This window comes from Schistocerca piceifrons, chromosome 1, assembly GCF_021461385.2.
Source record: "Schistocerca piceifrons isolate TAMUIC-IGC-003096 chromosome 1, iqSchPice1.1, whole genome shotgun sequence".
In the NCBI taxonomy this organism is placed as follows: domain Eukaryota; kingdom Metazoa; phylum Arthropoda; class Insecta; order Orthoptera; family Acrididae; genus Schistocerca; species Schistocerca piceifrons.
Genome location: NC_060138.1, coordinates 1,007,425,905 through 1,007,444,135, shown reverse-complemented (window position 1 = coordinate 1,007,444,135; position 18,231 = coordinate 1,007,425,905). Strand labels below are relative to the sequence as shown.

The 18,231-nt window shown below is 43.0% G+C and overlaps 1 protein-coding gene and 1 non-coding gene across 2 annotated transcripts in view; one reads left to right on the top strand and one right to left on the bottom strand.

Annotated features, from left to right (window-relative positions):
* Positions 1–18,231, bottom strand: part of LOC124777148 (esterase B1-like) — a 125,372-nt gene that overhangs the window by 87,272 nt on the left and 19,869 nt on the right. The gene's annotated exons all lie outside the window — the stretch shown is intronic.
* On the top strand, positions 13,504–13,578 carry Trnap-cgg. The gene has a single exon. It is a non-coding gene; the product is annotated as a tRNA-Pro (tRNA).

Here is an 18,231-nt window from a genome sequence, read left to right as displayed (position 1 = left end):
TATAACTGCCATCTGGTTTCTGTACAAATTGTAAATAGCCTTTCGCTCCTTGTACTTTACCCCTGCCACCTTCAGAATTTCAAAGAGAGTATTCCAAGATGTAGTTAAAACTTTTTTATTTTCATTGTGGTTTCCATTTCGCGACAGATCGGAAGTTGAAAAAAAGATAGCCTTCGTATTTCGTGCGTAGGGTCGTTTGGATACATGATGCTCAAAAGTCTTAAAAATCAGTTGCTACTTTCTATCAACACGAAGAAATACGAGTATTTGTTACATGATCACTGAACAGGCATAGACGTAGTACGTAGTTTGATCATTTTCTAATGCATGTTATCCCAATTTCCTCTGCAAGTCGCTTCAGATAAATATATAATTTGATGCTAATTAAGGAAAGGAATTGTTTCTGAACTCATAATTACTTACATTTTATGGTACTTTTCTGGTCAGAGAAAGAGAAATGCGGGTGGAAATATAAGAGCGCCATTGTAAATGCTTCAGTGGGAAAGAATGTAATATTTGCATAACAGCTAAAGCTCAGCTCGTAGATATGACTTAGGACAACGTTTCTAAACATAATTTCAGTAACATCCGACTGTAGAGTGGCACACTCGAGCCAGAGAAGACACTATAAACTGATATGGTCGCTTGGCCGATGAACGGTATCGAGGCGGTTTGTGCTTGAATATCAGGCGTCGGTTATCACTCCCACAAATCGTCAGCAGTGACCCTATCGCCCTATCTTTCTTCTTTAATTCTGTTCACCAGCCATGTTTGCTGGGTACAATATACCGTAATCGCCGCATTATACAGGATGTTTAAAAACATATTCTTATAGGAGATATCACAGCTAAAAACTAGAAAAAAGTCCTATAAACGTTAAGTCCGGAAACTTATAGATATATGGGCTGAATGGTATACGCTCATTCCTTATTGGTTGTGCTTGTCACTGAACCGCAATAATCAAGTGTGGGCAAATGCAAATCTTTGAGAGCTCGTGGAAATAAGGTAACAAAATCATTGTGTTATCAATATGTGGACAGGAATTACGAGTGTCAAGACTAAAAAGACGATAAATTTTACCAAACAATCTAAAAAGTCCTGTTTATCGCCCTTTTCAAAAATGGTTCAAATGGTTCTGAGTACTATGCGACTTAACGTCTGAGGTCATCAGTCGCCTAGAACTTAGAACTAATGAAACCTAACTAACCTAAGGACATCACACACATCCATGCCCGAGGCAGGATTCGAACCTGCGACCGTAGCGGTCGCTCGGCTCCAGACTGCAGCGCCCAGAACCGCACGGCCACTTCGGCCGGCTGGCCCTTTTCGATAGGACTAACTACACGTTCAGTTGTATAACATTACCCTAACGGAAAGACAACGTATGTTGCTTGTGCACGATAGTGCACCACCTCAATTACTAGGTACGCCTGATATGACAGTACCTGAAACAAAGGTTTAATGAACAATAGATTAGTTGAAGAGGACCAGCAGTATGGCCAACCCGTTGACCTGACCTCAATCATGTATATTTAGGGCTACGGTGACACTCAAATTTGATATGTTCGACACCCATCAACAATGTGCAGACGTTGCAGTAGAATATGACCCACGCATGTGACCAAATCATCCTGACGTGGTTCAAATGGCTCTGAGCACTATGGGACTTAACTTCTGAGGTCATCAGTCCCCTAGAACTTAGAACTACTTCAACTGAACTAACCTAAGGACATCACACACATCCATTCGTGAGGCAGGATTCGAACCTGCGACCGTAGCGGTCGTGCGATCCCAGACTGTAGCGCCTAGAACCGCTCGGCAACCCCGGCCGGCCATCCAGACGTCTTCGCAGGAGTTAGTGATTATTTGAGTGCGAGGGCCGAAATATGTGTAAGGATGAGTGGTAACTACATTTGAGCGCCTCCTGTAATGTTAACAGACAGATAGCTATGTGGGTCAGAACGGCACATATCTCAAAAAGTATTTGCTTCCGAGCAAATTTTATGAGTTTTTTCTAACGTTGAAAGTACTACAGCCTTCAAGAATATGGGACGGTTGTTATAAACATATATCTTGTGTACATGTAAACCGTGCTCCGAAATCACTCCTAAACTGAGACGCTCTTGTCCATATTCAACTTGCTGCGCTGGCCGGTAGATTCCTCCGTGGATTTCGGTGTGCGCTTTCTGGGCTACTTTACCCACGAGGCAGTTCTTTGATCTTCGTGATTTTGATGGCGTTTCTGTATTTCTAAAACTATTGGTTTTTGCAAAACAAATACTCTTAAAGAAACTAGACTCCATGCCTTGTAAACAGAGGAAGACTGGTTACATGTTAAGAAAGGGAACATGAGACACAGAACCGAAGAAGTGTATATTGAGCTTTTGTTGCAGTGTATGTTGCACTGATCATTTGTGGAAAGATTCAGATCGCCATGATTATGACTTGGGAACTAGGGGCCAAGAGGAACCAGTTATAGCAACCATCGCGTTTGACCTAGTGACGTAATGGCAATGGTTACTGTGACGTCACTTCTTGGTGCGCATTTTGAACTGCATTTTTTTGCCGCGTTGATTATTGTGTTGTTTTCATTGATTTCGAGGAAATCTATATTTTTAAACTCTGTTGAGTATGAGAAACGAAGTATTTCTCTTTCAGGGAAATTATGATATTCGGTAGATTTATCAGTCTTTTTTCTTTGCGATAAATATATAAATTTTTTTCATTCATATTTTTATCGTGGAAGTGTTTTTTTAATTCAGTTTGTTTTATTTTTTTCGGTAAACAGCTGAATTTCTGTTTGTGATTACTGTTTTGATATACTCACGATACACACATGTATTCGTAATAGTGTTCTGCTGTCTCCATTTGAGATAAAAAGCTAGAGAGTAGTTTTGGATACAAGCTTTGAGTTTCTTACGACTAATTTCGTTTTAGTCTGTGCTGCGTATTGAGAGTACCGCTGCAGATACAGCACTTTCTTCCAGTGCTCGATTCGTTTTCTTTTCAATAAATATTTGTAGTTCTTTTTGTGTGACAACCGTTCCGATTTACTATTGACACAAATCTATTCGGTCTCCACTTGAGCTAAGTAGCTCATGGGTATTTTCAGATACTAGCTTCAATTTAGCTGCAACAAAAAATGTTTACTTCGTACTGTGTGTCGTGATGCCCTTATTTTTACGGTACTCGATTCGTTTTGTTTCCAAGTATAGTTTCTCTTGTTTATGTGTTATTGATCATAATAGTTGTGATTTTGACTGTTTTCTCCCAGTGTAGTAAATTTTCGTCATGAAAACTGTTTGTGATTTTTATCTTTCAAAATATACCCAATGATATCACATTATTGTCGGATGTTATGGTGTGGTCGTGTTTTTCATGGAGGTGGTTGCACTCCTTGTTGTTTCGCGTGGCACTATTATAGCACAGGCCTACAATGATGTTTTAAGGACCTTCTTGATTCCCACTGTTGAAGAGCAATTCGCAGATGGCGATTGCATCTTTCAACACGATTGACCACCTTTTCATAATTCGCGGCCTATGGCAGTGTGGTTACACTACAATAACATCCCTGTAATGGACTGACCTTCACAAACACCTGACCTGAACCCTATAGAACACCTTTGGCATGTTTTGGAACGCCGACTTCTTGCCAGTCCTCACCGACCGACATCGATGCCTCTCCTCAGTACAGCACTCCGTGAAGAATGGACTGCCATTCCCCAAGAAACCTTCCAGCACCTGAATAAAAGTATGCCTGCCTGGAGGGTGCCACGAACTTGTAAGTCATTTTTAGACAGGTATCCGGATACTATTCATCACATAGCATATTAAGAAGTGGCTTTCTCTTTTATATGTAGCATTTGGGCAATTGGCCTTTTGTGAGAGGATCATGTTAAATCTCGTGTAATAAGAAGAAATGCCTAGCAGCATGTGTCGCAAATCAACTGCAGCATGATCGTGCCCAGTCAAGACCGAGGCTTATCGTTCCAAGATGTTGCTGTTCGCGTTGGTCAACGCACCCTGACGGTCATGTGAATATGGACTCAATCAGTTGAGAAGGGGCATACTATCTCTAAGCTCGCCATGAGCCAGCCACGTAGGATGGTACAGACTTTTCTTGTACCTTTAGTCAGGAAACGGGCTTGTTTAGAGCAAGGTAAGTATCCATAGGATCAGCATGACGATGACTGGAGCACAACGGTATGTCAGCCTAACGACTGTTGTTGCACTTCCTCTCGACGCGGTAGCAGCGGGAGGCTCACTGACAGCAGTGTGCAAATGACAATGCTGGATACTGGATGTGTCGCACCAGTTCTGTGTAAAGCATTACGATGGACATAGGCCTGTGTGGAGGCGCCGGAGAAGACCAACTTACTGCATTCGTCACTATCATACGTGCCCAGTACATGGCGTGATGGTGTGAGGTGCCACTGGGTACACAACATCATCGCCTCTAGATCACATTGTCGGTAATTTGGACAATAGCCATTAAAATTACGACGTTAAAGGCCGTTGGTTATGCTCTAACTTCAATGTCTTAGTGACATTATCTTTCAGCGCAATAATTCATGATCTTATCTCGCCCATGCCACCTCGATATTAAGGCTGTTGGACGATTTCCCTGGCCAGCACGACGTCTAGATGAATACATCTGGTGTTGAGTTGCCAAGAGACTGCCTCATCATCACTCATAAAGCTGTATGATTGATGAATTCTGGCACTGACTTGAACCCACATGGGATAATGTAACTGTGTCTAACATACAAGCTTAGTTCAACTCGATGCCCAGCCAATTTAGAGCTGATTTGCTGCCAGAGATGGCAATAACAGGTACTGATAATTGCACCCTATATATCTACTAATCACTTACAAATTTAATCGTGTATTCTTCATATTGACCCCTCCTCACCAACAATGAACACCTCCGCGTCTCCTGTGCTATCTCCAAACCAGATTTCAATAATCTATCGTTTTCCCTCTGATCAGCAACCCTGATAAGCCTCTGCTCTGCGCCTTCTCACACACACATCCCTCCGTTTCTACATCTGCATAAACTCCATACCCTGTCCCGATGAATTTCAACCAGTTCCCTCTCCCAGACAATGAAATCCGTCCCCATATTTATGAAGAATTGTTTTATAGTTTCGGTTGTTTGGGAAGGAGACCAGACGGCGAGGTCATCGGTCTCATCGGATTAGTGAAGGACGGGGAAGGAAGACGGCCGTGCCCTTTCAAAGGAACCATCCCGGCATTTGCCTGGAGCGATTTAGGAAATCACGGAAAACCTAAATCAGGATTGCCGGACGCGCGATTGAACCGTCATCCTCCCGAATGCGAGTCCAATGTGCTAGCCACTGCACCACCTCGCTCAGTATGAAAAATGGCTTTAGGACCAAGTACGGAAGCATTTCAGGAAATAGCCGAGTCTGTAAACTTTTCGCGTGGCGCAGTGATGAAAGGATACCGTGCCGGGCCATAGATCACTGGAGTGAACGAGATGTGTGCGGGCAAGTAAACGTGCAACTATATGTAAATTGAAGGTGGAGAGGGGAAGAAAGGAAAGGGAAGGGGAGAGATCACTGCTGTGAGCTGCACTGGGACATTAGGCGGAATTGGCGGCGACGAGTGAAAATCTGTATCGGACCGGGATTCGAACCCAGGATCTCCTGCTTAATAGACCACTGCGCCCTCCGGAACGGAACATAGTGTATCGGAACTACACGGACTACCTTGGCTCGCCTGACGGCCGACCCACACTCCCATTGTGCGCCACTTATCCGCAGCCCCTGTCCATTTCCTCCATATTCGCTCTTCCGACATTCCCACCAGAGGTCGGACGTGTTTGTGCATCTGCACTGAAGATGGTGGATTCACTCCCCAGCTAGGCCTATCACATTATATGAATGAGTGGTGTCTGTTTTTTCGGACACGTGAGAAACAACAGACACCACACATTCATATAAGACATCTACATCTACATCTACATTGATACTCCGCAAGCCACCCAACGGTGTGTGGCGGAGGGCACTTTACGTGCCACTGTCATTACCTCCCTTTCCTGTTCCAGTCGCGTATGGTTCGCGGGAAGAACGACTGTCTGAAAGCCTCCGTGCGCGCTCTAATCTCCCTAATTTTACATTCGTGATCTCCTCGGGAGGTATAAGTAGGGGGAAGCAATATATTCGAAACCTCATCCAGAAACGCACCCTCTCGAAACCTGGCGAGCAAGCTACACCGCGATGCAGAGCGCCTCTCTTGCAGAGTCTGCCACTTAAGTTTATTAAACATCTCCGTAACGCTATCACGGTTACCAAATAACCCTGTGACGAAACGCGCCGCTCTTCTTTGGATCTTCTCTATCTCCTCCGTCAGACCGATCTGGTACGGATCCCACACTGATGAGCAATACTCAAGTATAGGTCGAACGAGTGTTTTGTAAGCCACCTCCTTTGTTGATGGACTACATTTTCTAAGCACTCTCCCAATGAATCTCAACCTGGTACCCGCCTTACCAACAATTAATTTTATATGATCATTCCACCTCAAATCGTTCCGCACGCATACTCCCAGATATTTTACAGAAGTAACTGCTACAAGTGTTTGTTCCGCTATCGTATAATCATACAATAAAGGATCCTTCTTTCTATGTATTCGCAATACATTACATTTGTCTATGTTAAGGGTCAGTTGCCACTCCCTGCACCAAGTGCCTATCCGCTGCAGATCTTCCTGCATTTCGCTACAATTTTCTAATGCTGCAACTTCTCTGTATACTGCAGCATCATCCGCGAAAAGCCGCATGGAACTTCCGACACTATCTACTAAGTCATTTATATATATTGTGAAAAGCAATGGTCCCATAACACTCCCCTGTGGCACGCCAGAGGTTACTTTAACGTCTGTAGACGTCTCTCCATTGATAACAACATGCTGTGTTCTGTTTGCTAAAAACTCTTGAATCCAGCCACACAGCTGGTCTGATATTCCGTAGGCTCTTACTTTGTTTATCAGGCGACAGTGCGTAACTGTATCGAACGCCTTCCGGAAGTCAAGAAAAATAGCATCTACCTGGGAGCCTGTATCTAATATTTTCTGGGTCTCATGAACAAATAAGGCGAGTTGGGTCTCACACGATCGCTGTTTCCGGAATCCATGTTGATTCCTACATAGTAGATTCTGGGTTTCCAGAAATGACATGATACGCGAGCAAAAAACATGTTCTAAAATTCTACAAGAGATCGACGTAAGAGATATAGGTCTATACTTTTGCGCATCTGCTCGACGACCCTTCTTGAAGACTGGGACTATCTGTGCTCTTTTCCAATCATTTGGAACCCTCAGTCCTCTAGAGACTTGCGGTACACGGCTGTTAGAAGGGGGGCAAGTTCTTTCGCGTACTCTGTGCAGTTGTTGAGCAACTGACTGTCCAGATGAACCAAGGTGTAGCCAACGTCCGTTCAGCGAACGATGCTGCGTGTGTGCTATGCAACTGGCGCTTGCTTCATGCACCCATGCTGACTGCTGTTAACCGGCGACGAAGGCTGGAATTTGCACGTACCAGTACCGGAAATAGGTGTCCACTGAGGGCGACAGATGTCCTTTTCGGATGAATCGTGCACGTGTGCGTTGTCGTGTACGGCGTGAAACTTCCAGAAGCACACCCTGGAACAGAATTCGGAAAGATCCAGGCCGGAGGAGGGGGCATTATGGTCTGAGGAATCTCACTATTTCGTCATTCTGGAAAGCACAGTGGATCAACACAAGTGTCCATCTATCCTCGCGGACCATGTTCACACCTACAAGCAGTCTGCTTTTCCTCTGCACGATGGCATCTACCAATAGCACAAGGCACGTGACATACTTCTCGCAGTGCACGGCCGTGATTGGAAGAGTACTAGGACGAGTTTACTGTACTCCCCTGACTACCAAACTCCACGGATATAAGCCCAATCGAGAGTCTGTGGGACTGGCTCGACCTGGCTGTTCGCGCCATAGCTCCTCAACCGAGATACCCAGTGCGGCTGGCCATGTCATCGGAGCCGGCACAGCTCCACATCGCTGTCGGTACCCACCAGAACCTGACTGACTCTCTGCCAGCATGTCCCGCAACGTGCTGCGGTGCAGAAGGCGATTATTCAGCCTTTTGTCAGGAGTCTCATTAATGTGACTGGACAGTATACACTACTGGCCATTAAAATTTCTACACCAAGAAGAAATGCAGATGATAAACGGGTATTCATTGGACCAATATATTACACTAGAACTGACATGTGATTACATTTTCACGCAATTTGGGTACACAGATACCGAGAAATCAGTACCCAGAACAACCACCCCTGGCCGTAATAACGGCCTTGATACGGCTGGGCATTGAGTCAAACAGGGCTTGGATGGCGTGTACAGGTACAGCTGCAAAAAAAAGGTTCAAATGGCTCTGAGCACTATGGGACTTAACATCTGTGGTCATCAGTCCCCTAGAACTTAGAACTACTTAAACCTAACTAACCTAAGGACATCACACACATCCACGCCCGAGGCAGGATTCGAACCTGCGACCGTAGCAGTCGCGCAGTTCCGAACTGAGCGCCTAGAACCGTTAGACCACCGCGGCCGGCGGTACAGCTGCCCACGCAGCTTTAACACGATACCACAGTTCATTAAGAGTAGTGACTGGCGTATTGTGACGACCCAGTTGCTCGCCCACCATTGACTAGACGTTTTCAGTTGGTGAGAGATCTGGAGTATATGCTCGCCAGGGAAGCAGTCGAACATTTTCTGTATCCAGAAAGGCCCATACAGAACCTGCAACATGCCGTCGTGCATTAACCTGCTGAAATGTAGGGTTTCGCAGGGGTCGAATGAAGGGTAGAGCCACGGGTCGTAACACATCTGAAATGTAATGGCCACTGTTCAAAGTGCCGTCAATGCGAACAAGAGGTCACCGAGACGTGTAACCAATGGCACCCCATACCATGACGCCGGGTGATACGCCAATATGGCGATGACGAATACACGCTTCCAATCTGCGTTCACCGCGATGTCGCCAAACACGGATGTGACCATCATGATGCTGTAAACAGAACCTGGATTCATCCGAAAAAATGACGTTTTTCCATTCGTGCACCCAGATTCGTCGTTGAGTACACCATCGCAGGCGCTCCTGTCTGTGATGCTGCGTCAAGGGTAACCGCAGCCATGGTCTCCGAGCTGATAGTCCATGCTGCTGCAAACGTCGTCGAACTGTTCGTGCAGATGGTTGTTGTCTTGCAAACGTCCCTATCTGTTGACTCAGGGATCGAGACGTGGTTGCACGATCCGTTACAGCCATGAGGATAAGATGCCTGTCATCTCGACTGCTAGTGATACGAGGCCGTTAGGATCCAGCACGGCGTTCCGTATTACCCTCCTGAACCCACCGATTCCATATTCTGCCAACAGTCATTGGATATCGACCAACGCGAGCTCAATGTCACGATACGATAAACCGCAATCGCGATAGGCTAGAATCCGACCTTTATCAAAGTCGGAAACGTGATGGTACGCATTTCTCCTTCTTACACGAGGCATCACAACAACGTTTCACCAGGCAACACCGATCAACTACTGTTTGTGTATGAGAAATCGGTTGGAAACTTTCCTCATGTCAGCACGTTGTAGGTGTCGCCACCGGCGCCAACCTTGTGTGGATGCTCTGAAAAGCTAATTATTTGCATATCACAGCATCTTCTCCCTGTCGGTTAAATTTCGCGTCTGTAGCACGTCATCTTCGTGGTGTAGCAATTTTAATGGCCAGTAGTGTATGTACATGGTCATAATTTAGCGATTGTGCGGTATAATTATTTACCGTTCGACGATAAATAATGAGCGCCTTGTATAGCAGAAACATCCCGCTGATTTGTGGTCATGCAGATAACTATTATGTTTCAGGTAGTGTAGCTAGAGTTTTATGGTCCACTGAATTAAGTAAGTGTAGACCAGATATGGCTAAAATTTAAAGATACAGTATCGGCACCAATGGATGGATTCATACCGTATAAAGTAATAAGAAACGGGACTGATCCACCACGGTACACGAAACACGTCAGAACACTGTTGCAGAAGCAACGAAAAAAGCATGCCAAATTCAGAAGAACGCAAAATCCCCAAGACTGGCTAAGTTTCACGGAAGCTCGAAATTTAGTGCGGACGTCAATGCGAGATGCTTCTAATAGTTTCCACAATGAAACAATGTCTCACAATATGGTAGAAAACCCAAAGAAATTCTGGTCGTATATAAAGTACACCAGTGGTAAAAAACAGTCAATACCGTCACTGCGCGATAGCGATGGAAATGTTACCGATGATGGTTCCACTAAAGCGGAGTTACTAAATACAGTTTTCCGTAATTCCTTCACGAAAGAAAACGAAGTAAATATTCCAGAATTCGTAACCAGAACAGCTGTTAGCGTGATTGACGTAAAAGTAGATATCTTATGTGTTGCGAATCAACTCTAATCACTTAAGAAAGGCAAGTCTTCCGGTCCATATGGTATACCAATCAGGTTCCTTTCAGAGTACGCAGACAGAATAGCGCCATTCTTAGCAATCATATACAACCGCTCACTTGACGAAAGGTCTGTTCCTAAAGACTGGAAAGTAGCACAGGCCACACTAATATTCAAGAAAGGAAATAGAGTAATCCATTGAATTACAGATCCATATCACTGACCTCAATTTGCAGTAGGATTTTGAAGCATATACTGTACTCGAGCATTATGAATCACCTTGAAGAAAATGACTTATTGATACATAACCAACACGGATTCAGAAAATATCGTTCTTGTGCGACACAGCTAGCTCTTTATTCCCATGAAGTAATTAGTGCCGTCGACAAGGGATCTCAGATCGATTCCATATTCCTAGATTTCCAGAAGACGTTTGATACCGTTCCTCACAAGCGACTATTAATCAAATTGCGTGCATGTGGAGTATCGTCTCAGTTGTGGATTCGTGATTTCCTCTCAGAGAGGTCACAGTTCGTAGTGATAGACGGTAAATCATCGAGTAGAACAAAAGTGATATCTGGCGTTGCGCTAGGTAATGTCATAGACCCTCTGCTGTTCCTGATTTACATAAATGATCTAGGTGATAATCTGAACAGCCCCCTTAGATTGTTTGCAGATTACGCTGTAATTTAACGTCTAGTAAAATCATCAGACGATCAATTCAAAATGGTTAAAATGGCTCTGAGCACTATGGTACTTAACAGCTATGGTCATCAGTCCCCTAGAACTTAGAAATACTTAAACCTAACTAACCTAAGGACATCACACAACACCCAGTCATCACGAGGCAGAGAAAATCCCTGGCTCCGCCGGAATCGTACCCGGGAACCCGGGCGCGGGAAGCGAGAACGCTACCGCGCGACCACGAGCTGCGGATAAACGATCAATTTCAATTACAAAATGATCTAGAGGGAATTTCTGTACGGTGCGAAAAGTGGCAATTGGCACTAAACAAAGAAAAGTGCGAGGTCATCCACATGGGTACAAAAAGAAGTCCGTTAAATTTTGGGTATAGGATAAATCACACAAATCTAAGGGGTGGCAATTCGACTTAATTACCTTGGAATTACAATTACGAGCAACTTAAATTGGAAAAACCACATAGATAATACTGTCGGGAAGGCGAAACAAAGACTACGCTTTGTTGGCAGAACACTTAGAAGGTGCGACAAACCCACTAAAGAGACAGCCTACATTACACTTGTCCGTCCTCTACTGGAATATTGCTGCGCGGTGTGGGATCCTTACCAGGTAGGATTGACGGAGGACATCGAAAAAGTGCAAAGAAAGACAGCTCGTTTCGTGTTATCGCACAATAGGGGAGAGAGTGTCACTGATATGATACGCGATTTGGGGTGGCAATCACTGAAACAAAGGCGCTTTTCTTTGCGGCGAGATCTAATTATGAAATTTCAATCACCAACTTTCTCTTCCGAATGCGAAAATATTTTTTGACACCCTCCTACGTAGGGAGAAATGATAATCATAATAAAATAAAAGAAATCAGAGCTCGAAAGGAAAGATTTAGGTGTTCCTTTTTCCCACGCGCCATTCAAGAGTGGAACAGTCGAGAAGTAGTATGAAAATGGTTCGATGAACCCTCTGCCAGGCACTCAAGTGTGAATTGCAGAGTAACCATGTAGATGTAGATATGAATAATTTTTGGTCCACCAATTCAGCTTCATTTCATTTTGCTTAAGTCCAAATTCAACTTTCCTGTGATTTCACAAAATCGCTTAAGGTGGGTGCTGGAAAAATGTCACATCCAAATCCTTTTCTTAGCTTCGTGCTATGAAAAAGTTCTTAATCAAAAGCACTTTGGCTCTATAAAGAGTAAGTGAAACGGAGTACAGCTTTTCACATTCTACTTATTAATGGAAGGAAGAGTACAATAAAAACCGTAGATCTTAACACCAACTAACAACACCTTAGACAATGAGTTGAGAAATGAAGTGTCTGAATTCCTCAAACTAATGATAATAAAACACAAACAGAAGTCACGCAGTAATTATAATAAAATTGGAAAAACATTAAAGACAAATTCCTGTGAAGAAAGATGAGGCAGGCTTAGAGCTTATCACTGCACCCATTCAACTTAGACAAGATGGCCAAAGTAATGGATATGTTAGCAGTTGACTGGCACAGCTGAAGATGCAGTTTTCAACAAGAAGATTATACTGTCATCATAGCTGTGGAGGGAATTACCAGGACGAAAAGTGCAACAGATATGAAGAGACGAAAAAAGTAGGATAAGATGTAGCGGCATGGAGAACGCCATAAAAGCAGTGGAAAGAAAAGATGTCTTACAAAAACATATATAAAGTACTTGACGGGATGATACCTAGACTACCAAACGCTAAAAATACGTTGCTCATGGTACCGTGTCAGGGCTGGTTCTTTGTTAGTTGTAGCCGTGTGTATAAACATAAACATGTGTAACCAGAATGAGATTTTCACTCTGCAGCGGAGTTTGCGCTGATATGAAACTTCCTGGCAGATTAAAACTGTGTGCCCAACCGAGACTCGAACTCGGGACCTTTGCCTTTCGTGGGCAAGTGCTCTACCAACTGAGCTACCGAAGCACGACTCACGGCCGGTACTCACAGCTTTATTTCTGCCAGTACTTCGTCTCCTACCTTCCAAACTTTACAGAGGCTCTCCTGCGAACCTTGCAGAACTAGCACTCCTGAAAGAAAGGATATTGCGGAGACATGGCTTAGCCACAGCCTGGGGGATGTTTCCAGAATGAGATTTTCATATCAGCGCACGCTCCGCTGCAGAGTGAAAATCTCATTCTGGAAACATCCCCCAGGCTGTGGCTAAGCCATGTCTCCGCAATATCGTTTCTTTCAGGAGTGCTAGTTCTGCAAGGTTCGCAGGAAAGCTTCTGTAAAGTTTGGAAGGTAGGAGACGAGGTACTGGCAGAAGTAAAGCTGTGGGTACCGGGCGTGAGTCGTGCTTCGGTAGCTCAGTTGGTAGAGCACTTGCCCGCGGAAGGCAAAGGTCCCGAGTTCGAGTCTCGGTCGGGCACACAGTTTTAATCTGATAGGAAGTTTCAAACATGTGTAAGTCTGACGCTTAATAAGACAGGCAAAATACAACATATGTAAGAGAATTTCTCTTGGAACATACCTCGCCTGTTGAAACGAGAGCCACACAGATTAGTAGCCCAAAAAAGTAGGAAGGGCTTTCCATGGTGAGTCCACAGGGTAGACTACCGCTAGCCTTTGTCCTTTGGGTGCAGCCGTCTGCTGCAGGACTGACACTCACAGATCGAATCTTGGGGATATAAATGACAATCGGCGTACGGTAGATAATGAGTCTCCAACGCGCTAACTTGGAAAAGCGTGACTATGCGAAAAAGTATTGTTCTGAATTGCTCCGTTTCGTTACTGCTTATCGTAATCCTAGTATTAAGAGTCTTCATTGATATACAACGGGCCATAATCCATCGATAATGTTCCGTCCACGAACTATGGCCTTGTCGGGGTGGGATGAGTGGTTTGCCTCTGCGATATGGATAGCCTTAATGTAGGTGCAATTAATTTCGAGGGCTACCTGTGTAGAGGGCAGACGAACACGTATTTCCTGAAGCAGCAGCAGCAGCGTTTTCAGTAGTTGCAAGTGCAACAGCCTGAATGATGTAAAATCCGCCAAAAAATGCTTTCTTTGTTGCACTCCGAGCGGCTACAGTCGTTATTTTTCCCGAGAACATACAACTCCACTGCATGACATAATTGTGTTGCTAGCCTCTTGCATAAAATTTTCCAGGAATAAGAGTCCTCCATTTTAATAGAGAAATTGGTACGTTGAAGTTATATATAGTGGGTATTAGTGAAATCTCCTGCAGGAAGAAAGAGATTTCTAGTAAAGTGAGTACAGGATTAACTACACAGATGCTGGATTAGGATTAATAATGAATAAAACAGGAATGTGTAGGAAAGCATGTGAGGTGCCATGAGTAACACAGTAAACGCATTAACCTAGTCAAGACAGATGCAAGGCCGACAACCACTACGGTATTACAAATTTATATGCCGAATAGCTCAACAGATGGTCGAGAGATGAGATGATGTATGATAAGATAAAACAACTGAATAAATTAACTGAGGGAGACGAAAATTTAATTGTGTTGGGATACTAGAACAGTCGGAGAATATATATTGGGATAAAGGGGATGGCACCTGGTAGAATTATTCGCACAGCCCAATTTAACCATTGCTAATACTTTCAGATTCGTGAAAGAAGGCTGTATACGTGGAAGAGCCATGAAGACGCCGGAAGGTTTCAAATAGATTATATAATGGTAGGACGACAGATTTTTAAAGTTCAAAAATTTCCATATGTAGATGTCGACTTTGACCATAATTTATCAGTTGTAAAATTCAGAGTAAAATTGTAGAGAGGTAGAAAGTTTAGGAGATGGGATCTCGATAAACTGAAAGAACCTCAAGTTCTTACGACTTCAAAAAGGAGTGTTAGTAATAACTGATTGAAACAGGGGAAAAGAGTAAAGAGCTTTCAGCGATGAAACAGTGAAGGCGACAGAGGATGAAATATCCAGAAAGAGAGAGCCCAGAAAAAATCCTGGATAATACACGAGATATTAAATTTAATTCGTAAAAGGAGAAAACATAAAAATACAGCAAGTGAAGTAGTCAAGAAAGAATGCAGAAAAATTTAGATCGACAGAAAGTGAAAAATTGTGAAGCAGGAATTGCTTAGAAGAAAGATTAGTCTAAAAAAGCATACATGACTATAAGAAACAAAGAGGTCGCCCATAGGCAAATTAAAGACATCTTTGGAGAAAAGAGAGACGTCGATATCGGTACTAAGAACTAGTAATAAACAAAGAAGCGATGCAGAAAAGTGGAAGGAATATGTGAAAGGGCCGTACAAAGGAAACGAAGTAACCTTATGGAAAGTGAAGCAAGTAGATGAAGATGAGAGGGGATGTATGATACTGCAAGAAGAATTTTATGGAGCACTGGAGGACCTAAATCGAAACAAGATACCTGAAGTAGACGGCGTTCTCTCAGAATCGTTGAGTCACCGTGAAATTCCCTCAACATCAAAAAGAACGTAATAATTTCAACCACAAGATAGGCAGTGCTGACAGGTGCGGATAAAAAAAACTATCAGTTTAATAAGCCGTTCTGAAAAATACTGACATGAACTGTTTTCAGAAAAATGGAAAATGCTAATAGAGGTCGATCTGTGAAATCAGTTTGGAAACATAGAAACGCACGAAGCAATGCTAATCTCAGCAGATAGACATTGGAAAGGTAACCTGCATTTATGGCATTTCTAGATTTGGAAAAAAGCTTTTGACTGAAATGCACTCTTTCAGATTCTAGTGGCAGCAGAGAAACAAGAGCGCAGATATGAGTCGAAGAACATGAACTACGATGAGAGTGACAAAGGGTTGTAGCCTTTCCCCGATGTTATTAATTCTGTACACTGAACAAGCTAACCAGGAAATAAAGAAGAAATTTGTATATGGTATGAAAGTTTAAGGAAAAGAACGTTTTTTTTTGGATTTGCCAATTACATTGTAATTCTATGAGAGACGCAAAGTACTTGGAATATGAGTTGAACGGAATCAAAAATAGTAAAACAAGTGTAATGCGATGTAGAGGAGTACAGTCAGGTGATGCTGAGAGAATTGGATTAGCAAATGAGACACTAAAAGTAGATGATGATTTTTGCTGTTTGGCTCCTCCGTTAATCCAGTCTAGTAAGACCCCCACACTAACAAAAACTGTTCAAGACTCTGTTGAATAACGGTTTTATTGCTACATCCACCTTGACTGAGTTGTAGTTCCTTTGGATTCTCCAACGAACCTCCCTAGCGTCTGTGTTACCTACAATCTGTTTTACGTGATCATACAACTTTACTACATTCCAAACGCATACGCTGATATATTGAACGGTTTTTGCCGTTTCCTGTGGCTTATCGCCAATAATATAATGTAAAAGTAACGGAACTTTCGGTCACTTTATGTATGATACATTACATTTTTACAGTGAGGTTTGGCTTCAAATCTCTGTATGTCTTCCTTAAAGTCGCTGCTGTTTTATGTTGACCTCATATAACCTGGAGCAGTTTCACATGTCGTAATTCTGCTTTTGTGGAGATGGGTTGAAATAAAGTTCTCACTAAGCGGCCAACATATTCTTGTAGTATCTCTAATAATGACAGAGATATTCGAGTTAGTTCTTTCCTTCGAAAGGAACTACAGTAGTTAATGGAATTATGTTGTGGATGGGGCACCGTGATACAGAGAAAATTCAGGACATTGTGTTCCACTAAAAGTTTCAAAGCATGCGCCTGACAGATTTTTAAGCTAAGCCGTTTTAACAATTTTAAAGTATTGAACTGTACAGTTTTTATAATGGCAATAGGCTCTTTTCCCTCGAGAAACTTTTTTAAATATAATTGACTTTGTAATATTTCTGGCTTAGTCACCCATCATATTAGGCTCCAAGAAGCTGTTCCCAGAGCAATGGAGATGCAAGAAGTATATAGATGACGAAATGTGGTGTGAGGTACCTGTGACAGATGTTAGATTCAGTACCATTCCCGTGAGAAAGACCACCTGCATAATGCTACTGCTCTGTGATTGGCTGCCGTGTTCGGGGCAAGGGCACCAAAACGTTAAAATATAGTTATTATTATTAGTTAAACTACTCATTGGAATGACTTCGCTTTTTAATATAAATATCTCTCAACAGCTGACTATCAATCAGTCATTTTAGAATTATTAAAAACAATTTAAATCAAAAACAAAAGACTGACGAAATTGCAGACGAAGCACTTCGGAAGCGTTCGGGTCACGCCTTTTCTGGTGTGGCGCGCGAAGTGTTTCGGACTGTTCGTCACTCTGGATTAGGCAGCCGAGAAGAACAGACATGTTGTCTATCGTAGGATGTGTTTCCAATTTTTAATTAAGTTGCTGTTCGTCACTCTGGATTATGCAGTCGAGAAGAACAGACTTTTGTCTATCGTAGGATGTGTTTGCCAGTATTTAGTATTAAAAGATTCACTCCAGTAGTCATGAGGCACAGAGACGTGTCACAAATAGTGTAAAGATGTATTTTCGCAAACATTGTGTTTGATCATGTACTTTGCTGTATCAGAAGCTGTTGTGTTATGATCATGTAGTCTTCTCGTGTGGCTATATTAAAATACGCGAGTGGCATCCCAAAGAAGCGATACATTATTTCAGAACAGAACCTCGCTAAAAGTCAGTTTCAGCCTCTGCGCTGGGGACATCAACTTGATGACAGCAGGTTATTGAACTATAACAGAACCTTCGTGTTCCACACAGTGCAGTGGAAACAACTAGAAGCCTCACGTGTACTGACTGCACAGAACAAATGTGTTCAGTGACGCGTCATCTGCAGTAATGCAGAGGAGGTAAAGGAGGATGATCGTTATTAAAACCTATAATCAAATCATTCTTCCTTTCTTGCCGTAACTTCTACTGTTTTTATCATTTGAAGTTGCTTTTCTACAGCATAAAGTAAGTCTTTTATCATTTCTGCACTTCTGCTATACATGTGTAAGCTTTATTTCTCATCTCCTGTTACACCAAAAAAAAACACAAATACCTGTATGCCCATCACATTATGTATTAACATTTGGCAGTTTCAGATGCAACTTCTCCTTCTCCATGACAAC